The 8845-nt window shown below is 36.5% G+C and overlaps 1 long non-coding RNA gene across 1 annotated transcript; it reads right to left on the bottom strand.

Moving 5' to 3' along the window:
* Positions 1–731: 731 nt before the first annotated feature.
* LOC124894382 lies at positions 732–2196 on the bottom strand. Its single transcript, XR_007051161.1, has 3 exons — positions 2089–2196; positions 1909–1958; positions 732–1010 (listed from the first exon to the last, which is right to left on the bottom strand). It is a non-coding gene; the product is annotated as an uncharacterized LOC124894382 (long non-coding RNA).
* Between the last annotated feature and the right edge of the window lie 6649 nt (positions 2197–8845).

Consider the following 8845-nt stretch of genomic DNA (forward strand, 5'->3'; position numbering starts at 1 on the left):
CAATTATCTTTGTTGTAGGCGGCAGATGTCTGCCGCTCTTAGCAAGTCGACTGGCTTTTCAATACCTCCAAATTAAGGCGGGGGCGGGGGGAGGGGGTTAAGATTAGTTAATTCAATTAATCATCTGTAATAAACGATTAGTATAGTCAGTTAGTGAGTCAGGTAAGATTAGTTAGCTAAATGTCAGGGGCCGCACAGCCAAGCACTCACAGTCCGTAGTTGGGTCATTAGATATTTCTACTACATTCTCCTATATGTATAGTCTTTCACGTTGAAATGAACGTGAGTTTTCCATCTGTCCAATTGTCAGAAATTGTTTTCTTACATTTGCTTGTGTATCGATTCCGTAACAATCTTCATTCCACATGATAAATATTTTGGAAAGACACAAGAGCACGAACAAGGGAAGTACCTAAATGCAGGTTTTACTAAGGCGAAGTAAGCACGGCCAAGTTCAGCAGACCTCTTCTTTGTCTTTATTAATAAATTTAAAGCCCATGATTTCAAATGGAAACAACGGGAATAAAGACTCAGACGCATTTTTTTTTCACATGTAGTTCCCACAAAGGAACAAACGTTCCAGCGAACAAGTTGAGATTAAAGTTCAAGCAGTGATAATTAAACACATCAAGAGAAGAAACGAACCTGAAAATGGGAAGAAATATTTGAGAAAATGCGGATATACTTGGTAAGGGAAGAGAAGAGTTCACAAGATGAAGGTATGGCAGGCGGTGTACATAACGAAAGCAAGCGTATCACTACCAAGACGGCACCAAGAATAAGGAAGCGAAAATATTATAATGTACCCCGAATGGGCATTAAGTAGTTGAAATAACCTGTGGGAGGAAAACTTACGCTTTCATTTTGCACGAGTATTGTTTGAAAGTGGACGGAGGAGTCTTTGCTCTGGCGAGGACGAAACCTATCTACTACTTGAACCTTACAGTTCCAGCCTGTAGTTTCTTTTGTGATGGCGTTCACAAGAAGTCTCTGGTCCATTTTGTTGGTCCCTGTTTCATTATGATCCTCTGTAAGTTATGAGAACAAAAGCAATATATTGTTAAGTAAATTGCCTCCAGTCAGTGTTAAGTACTGCTAATCTTCTTGTGGTAGTTAAAAAGAAAATTCTATCGAAAATTTATACAACCGTGTTCAACCCAATGGTTTCCCAGCGTAGATACTCAAGCATGTTTTCTTTACATGTTCTCTACTGATCTCTCATTTGGAGGAAGGTGTTCGTTACTGGTAATCTTGTTGGAATTTGTAAGAAGCAAATTCTGTTCAGAACTTATAAAACGATGGAAGGGTAAATGTGATTGTTCAATCCGATGTTCTCCCTGAAGGCACTGATATTTCTATACGATTAATCATTTCAAACACAACATAAAAACTTTGTAATGGAGCTCTAAATAGTCAACAACAAACACATTTACACCTTACCACCTAAGCTAACACTGCTGCGATCATATAAAGGTCAGATTATTTCTCATTTCACGGGACACTTACTGAAGAACATAACATGTCATCCTCATAACTATTCGTCTGACTCATACGATCCATTTTACTAATTGTCGGCGTGTAAGGGCCTGAAAAGAAAATTCTATAATAGACCAAAACATTGTAGAGCGGTAAGCTTATAAAGAAACAAAGTTCACCTTCGAAGCAACACCACTACGGAGAGAATCACCGGAATAGAAGGTCGACGATTCAATTTGTTAGTGAAAATGTTTAACCAAGACGTCCCAACTTTTTACTGAAATTATCATGTGTGAAAGCACATACCATAACAGTCCAGTAGAAGAGTCGAAACAACGGATAATAAAGTAACCAACTTGCAGAAGTAAGGAAGAAAAAACAACAATATCCAGATCAATGAAACAGTAAAAGTCACCACTGAAAAGAACTCACAGAGACTGTCGAATCGGAAGCTTTGAGGTTGGGAATTTCTTTTCCAAAAGCTGTAAGGTAGAGTACAAATGTTAAAATACAGAAACACTCTCCTAAACAATTGACAAATAGAGCAGAAATGTTTAATACAGAAACACTCAAGCAATGAAATCGAAAACTAAAACGTTTAACAGAACTCACACAGAGCAGGAAGCCACTCTACCCAGAAAGTGTGGGAAGCAACATATGAACTAAACCATTTGATTATTATTTATTAGGAACGGTAAGATTGAAATTAAGAAACCGAATTTGTTTTCCCTAGTTACACGTGTAGCAGATGATGTTGGAGAATAACAAGTATACAAGTTTTGCTGAAAAGACGTAATTGCCCTTGAAAGCTGACAGGACGATACAATCTAATCCAAATGGTGTATTCTTTAATGCAGTACATATACAACACAATACCGGACAATATCATATAATATGAAACCATATGAAACGGTCATCCAAACAGAGTGTAAAGAACTATTTTTTTAATGAAATTGTTCCATTTGAATTGTATTATGCACTTGATTTGAAGGACCTTTTCGAAAGTAACAAGTTATGTATGGAAATGCAATCATGATTCTCTATTTTATTTTCAGCTTCACAGGTCTAATATCAAGTATGTATTCGACGGTGAGATTTGTAGGAGGACTCCGAAATCTCCACATCAACATCTCAGTGAAGTTGAATATAGAGGTTATTTTGGAGATATAAATGATGTGGAACTTGCAATGTACCTTTTTGAAAATACATTAGCACTCGAGAAATTCATTGTTGATCCTTGCGTGGAGTTGCAACAAAATTGTGAAGATACTCATAGAGCGAGAGATCGGGTTATGTTGCAACTTCACCCAAAAGTTCCTCAAGGAGTCAAGCTGCTCATTATTTAATTACCCTTTTTTTTACGACAAATGCCAATTCAGCCTATAATTGTCGTTTACAGACCATCTTTTCACAGTGGTATGTTTTTATTTGTACTAGATATTGAATGTACGGGCTCAATGTATCTATTTTTGAAAGAAAAAAATACTATCTTTCTCATTTGTAGTCTGCTTAGCATGAACAAACATTATCTATATATGTAAGACCCCGCAAAATCCTAAGCTAAACTCAGTCTTTTCAGCTTGCTAAGGGGTCCTAGACTTAGAAAATTTTAGCTAGTATTATTTTGATCTTTGTAAGTTGGCAATGCTATTTCACGATCTCTATGACCTTAGAATGTCAGTAGGTATTCTTGGACGAGTTTCGAATTTTTCGAACCTCATTTGAACCATGTTTGGGAATCCAAAATAGTGTATCGACGTGATCTCGGCGCGGCGCGGCGTGGCGGCCATTACATCGATCAATATTTTCCTTGGCTTCCAGTGGCAATTTTCAGTGAACCGATGCGGACTCGACGCGGCGCATTGGTCATTGCATCGATGCCAATGACGCGACGCGCCGTCCTGCGCGTCGACAGTTCAATTTTAAGTCATTAAAAAGCCGAGTCCTTAGGGGTAAATGGGTCATTTCCCCACCCTTATTCAGCCCTAAAACATGAGATTCAACCCTCATTAAGCAACATATGCTTATTTTCTCTCAAATTGCTCAAGAACAAAAACCCTAGATGATTGAATTTCAAATTCAAGGCTCAAGATTCCACCATTAATCTTCAAGAAGTTAGCAACCAAGGTATGTGAAGTGTTCATCCAAGGATTTCTTCCATCCTTGGAGTCCAAGAAACTCTTTTAAACTTCAAGTAGTTGGAATTTATGATTTCCATGATTGAAATTAAAGTGTATTCATGATTATTAATTGAATTAGATTCCTATTTCATGGTTTATTATACGTTTCATGTGGAATTTATTATTATGTATGTAGATTCGTATGAATCAATGTTAAACCCCTTGAAATTGTGAAATTGGATGTGAATCATGATGCTCACCTATTATGTGCATATATTATGCTCACCAAGTGCTTGATGAATTGTTCATGTGAACTAGTAAGGGAAATAAATCATGTCATGCTAGCTTATGTGCAATTTATACCATGCAAGTGTTTGATAAAATGTCTCTAAAGATACATTATGAACAAGTGTGCATTTTCATGCTATGCAAGATTATGTGATGCTTTATTTTCATGCTATCGAGTCCTGGAGTATTTAATACCCGACAATTTAGTTGTTTACCTAGAGCCAGTGTCAATTACAAAATAATCTCAGTAATGTCACGATCAGTAGTACTCTCAGTCAGTTACAAGACTCAGAAAAACTTAGTAGACTTGGTATCAGTCCAGTCCAGTTCAGTATTCAGTTCAGACCTCAGTAAATTTAGTTAGTTAACAGAATTCAGTAGTATTCCATCAGTGAATAAAACTCAGTGAACTCCATTCAGTTCAGTTCAGTTAGATGGTAAAATCAGTAACAGTTCAGTCAAGTCTAGTATGAACTAGGAATCATATCAGTATCTATTCAGATGGGAGTAGGATTCAACACCGAGTTAACCCAGGGATAGGGGCATTCCTGCCAGCAGAGGGTTTGAACCTTAGTAGCAATCCCTGCATTATAGAACTACGTAGCCAGCGTAGATTGAGATATCTTCCTGTCAGATATTATGATGGTTGATGCATTTCATTCGAGTTTTCCTGCCAGCGAGGGTTGATAAACAAGCATCTTGTTAGAGAGGGTTAACTTACAACTTATCTTTAACCGTGGCACCGTACTGACACCCTTACAATTGGGGTTATAGGTTGGACCTTAATCTATTCAGAAAGGGGCATGTCGATTAGATAATTACCTCCCACAGTATTAGTTTCAGATTCAGTCTCAGTACAGAACTCAGTTCAGTTCTATAGATTCAGGATTGTCAGACACAGTCACTCAGTTTATTATGAAACTCAGTATTGTTCCAATAAATTAGGACTATCAGATACAGTGATTCGGTTATCAGTAATTCAGTATCAGTATACTCAGATATCAGTTAATGTAACACCCCACATTTTGGGCTAGAATAAAAACCATGATTTCGATGCGTTGATAATCCTGAAGCCATAAATCCTATGACAACATGGCATGTTAATTAATTGCGTAGTATGTGAATCCATTCAAGCTTGAATTTATACCATAGAGGTCCTTCAACTCAAAGACGAGTTGAAACTATTTTGATCTATTAAGTTTTAATGGACGTTGTAATTTGTGTCAGTTTCCATTGACTATAAATCTCTGTATATGTCAAATTACAGAGCCTACTATGTATCAAATGATAGGTCTTTGAGTTAGCTTTCCAATGATACCAATTTTGCTAAAATCCGACACTCGACCAAGAAGTTATGACCTTTAAAAGTAGTAGGAGACGCCTATGTAAACATAGGCGATAGCATAGGCACCGCCTATGTAAAGGTTTCAGGTGACTTAAACACTCCATTTTTGGGGAAAAATGGTCCTTTTCCACCCTTATTTAGCCATAAACACGAAATTCAGTTCCTAAAGACCCCAAAATACACCTTCATTTATCCAAATTGTTCAAGAACTCTCTCTAGGGTTTCAAAATAAAAACCCAAATAGTTCAAGATTCAACCATGGGTTTTCAAAATAAATTGAAGATTTGGAATCTCCGCAACGTAGGCTTCAATAAAGCACCTATCATATTCGCATATAGAGGTACGTGGGGTTGTCCAAAAATCTCATGGGTGTAGTTTTTATGAACATGCATGCTTTTAAATGAGGGTTTTCAATCAAATGCTAATAACTTGCTTTCAATATGATTTCTAAGTCATCTTTATTTATGTCATGGGAATTGTTTGCCCATATACTTCAATGGTTGAAACCATGCATATGTTATTTGAGACTTTCCATGGAAGTTTGATAAATATGAATGATAAATTGCTTTCAAATTCCCATGATAATGTCTTGATACCCCATATCATATTGTGATCAACAAAAGAGAGCATGAATTTGAAATAAATATTGTTCACCACTTGTAAATGATGAAGCACCTTGGTTTTTACATGGTTATGCATATGTGGAAGTGATATTGAGGACTTGCAAGTCGGGTATGATGATACCCTACAAAATATGATATGTGATTGAATCAAATGAAATTTGAATGCATTGATTTTACATGAGAAAGGTGGATGCCCGAAGAAGGCGTTTGAGAGTAAGGGCTCATCGCTGGAAAACGTGTTTGCCGACACGGAATTTTGGTACCAGGCTAAGTGATCTTGTGTACTTGACTTCATGTCATTCCTAAATTGGGACTATAGGTAGGAGCCCGGGCTAAGTGATCTTGGGCACTACCATTGGGTCGAGACACCATGCTATGTGATCTTATGTGTCTCTCCCTCACTTATACTCTAATCTTGGTGGCAACCGAGGTTAGACAGTTGGTGTAAATTATGTAGGGTATTCCACCTAGCTCAGTTGCATTTCATTATTGTTGAGAAACTATTGCATTACACCTATGTGTTTTCAAATGATTTGATACGAAATTGCTTTATAATGGCTCTCAACTATATTTTGTAAAAATATTATGTTTTGTTTTGATATCTCTGCGTGCCAGTACTTTTGTGCTGACCCCCTCCCCTCTCCAACCTCACAGGTTCAGAGGCCCAGTCTAGGGGTCAAGAGATTCAATAGATCATTCAGACAGAGTTGCAGAGACAAGTGGTGAGCCTTCTATGTTTCGGAAGGTCTTATGTCTTGCAGTCCTTTTATCTTACATTCAGTTTTGGGGGTCTACTGGGGGCCTTGTCCCAGTTTATATACGGTTACTTGACTCAGTCATTTGCTAGAGATTTTCGTAGACAGTTGTTTAGAGGTTGATTGATGTTGGGGGAAACCTTATTTCCCCGTTATTGTTTCTTTTCATATTTATGACCATGTTTCCAAATTATTGTGCTTCTTCCATATTACTTTGATCATATGAATTAGGTGCATGATGACCAGACAGATAGGGGTGTTTCGGGCCTTTATGGTTTGAAATGCTCGTCACGCCAGGCCCTGGTTCGGGTTGTGACAGTTAATCAGTATTCAGTGTTCTCATGATCTCAATTATAGTTTACGTATTCATGTATGTACTCTCATCCAGTTATACTCATGTCATTCAGTCAGTATTATTTATGCATATCAGCCTACCTCACTTAGCATACCAGTACATTCAAAGTATTGACGCATACTTTTTTCTTGCGCTATGATGTCTTATATCATAGGTTCAGACGCACGGGCTCCTGAGCACCCTTAGCTGATTAGGTTTTCAACATTTAAAGTTAGTGGTGAGTCCTCATAGTATGAGGACGTGACTATTTTCTTCAGTATTTTAGTTTAGCAGTAGAGTTTCAGTAGTTGGAGTTAGTTGGGGGCTTGTCCCATCAACTCCATCTTTCAGACAGTTTAGAGGTTTTTTCAGACTAGATTATTTTCAGACAGATGTTTCAGTTTTGGTATTGTTATACCGTATTCAGTTTTAATTTAGTATTGAACCTTATGACAAGTTTTTGCCTAATTTTCGCATTTTATAGCATTATTATTTAGTTATTGTTGCAGGTACCAGTCATGGATTAACTTGTGGTCCTTCGAGATTATGAGCACCGTGTAGCATCCGAGGTACAAACTCGGGGCGTTACAATATACAATAAAAAACAATGACATAAGCTATAGTAATACTCTTAACTATTTTTTATAAATACATAAAAAATCCAAAAGTATAAATACTATAATGTATGTCACCAAAAAAGTTTCATGTTCATATTTTTTGAAGTGTGCTAATAAATTTTATCAGATTTACACCACTATAAACATTCTGTGTGGCAATGGATTCTAACTTTTCATAAAGCTATTAAATATCTCCCTTTCATTCATCTAAAGATTTAAGTCTAAAACACGTCTCAAAGCTTTGAAGCCGCGTTAGTCCAAAAACAGGTGGTTGCTTTCTTTCATATCTTCTTTACACATGTAATCGAGTGCATAAGTTGAGGCCTTCTCTTTTTCTTTTTGTAAATATAACCATGTGAAACAAGCCACCAGTATCCACAATATCTTGAAGGGTGCTTCAACAAAATTATCTAAGAAAAAATAATACTTTAATTATTTTTATACACAACTAAAAAAAGCGGTAAGAAAGAGAGTAAATATCGAAATTAATTGCCAGCAAAAGTGCAAATAGGCCAAGAGGAACTGAAGCTTCTCCTTTTGGTATTATTTGAAAAGAAGCAATTGCAGATTCACCACAAAATGATACTACTTGCATGTTTACAAATGTAATGCAACTGGTGTCTTATGATTAGTCTCTCTGTCATTACTATATAAATGATGTATAGCTCAAGCTTGATAAATAGCACAAAAAGCTATATTACGAATCCAAAAAGTAATTTCAAACTTTTGTAAAGATACAAAAGATAAGTGTAATTTACGCACTTCATTTAGCACCCACCAAATTGATATTGAATGTTCAATTAATAATCCCTCTGTTTCATTTTATTTGATGCAGTGTCAAACTTGACACAACCCTAAGTGTTTTCCTTCATTCTTCCAGAAGTAGACACCTTCAGTTACTTCTGTCTATATAGTCACATATAGACAAAAAAGGAAAGCCAATTACTCAAGGGTCTATGTTTGATTCCATATTGTAGTTTCTGTTCAATTCCATAAATCAAGCTACCTTGTTTGTCTTCATCACTGTAACAAGAAGCACCAACATCCTTTAGTTATATTTACCGCTGGAAGAAAAAGCATTATCTTCTTTGATAATAAAATATCATTTCGACCTTTTACAAAACATTCTTATTTCAAATCCTACCTCACCTAGTATACTCACACATCCATCTTGTATACTTCTTCTTGGTCATTGAACAACATATGTGTGTCACTTTCCCTCTCCCTATACTACTCCACCGATTTCCTTACGAGATGAATCTCTTCTATAGTTGAACGCCTCGATAT

This window comes from Capsicum annuum, unplaced genomic scaffold (assembly GCF_002878395.1).
Source record: "Capsicum annuum cultivar UCD-10X-F1 unplaced genomic scaffold, UCD10Xv1.1 ctg73414, whole genome shotgun sequence".
NCBI classification, from domain to species: Eukaryota; Viridiplantae; Streptophyta; class Magnoliopsida; order Solanales; family Solanaceae; genus Capsicum; species Capsicum annuum.